Source organism: Myotis davidii, unplaced genomic scaffold (genome assembly GCF_000327345.1).
Source record: "Myotis davidii unplaced genomic scaffold, ASM32734v1 scaffold217, whole genome shotgun sequence".
NCBI lineage: Eukaryota > Metazoa > Chordata > Mammalia > Chiroptera > Vespertilionidae > Myotis > Myotis davidii.
Window position 1 is genome coordinate 10447533 of NW_006290034.1, and position 388 is coordinate 10447920.

A 388-nucleotide genomic window follows, 5' to 3' on the forward strand; every position below is an offset into this window, starting at 1 on the left:
CAACCGCGAGGGGAGGCGGGGCTCTGGCCGCCGGAGTCAGGAGCTGAGCGGGTTACCGCCGCCTAGACACACCCTCCGGCCCTCCCTGCCTTGGTGATGTTGGCAAAGGGACAGTAAAGGGACGCCACACCAAGCCCTCTGTGCCTGCCCACCCCGCCCATAGCCTTTGGAAAAAGCCAACCAATAGGCTGGGTGAATTTAGAGAGGAGGTCCTCTCTGGTGCCTGCATCACCCTACCCGCAGGTAACCCCGGAGCCAGCGCAGGAGGGTTTTAGGCGCAATCCTGGCTGCATGCGGATGCACATGCTACATGATCATAGGACGCCAGGTTATTTTCTCAGAGATCTGACATGTCGGTCTCACCAGCAAGTAATTAGGGGTTATTAGA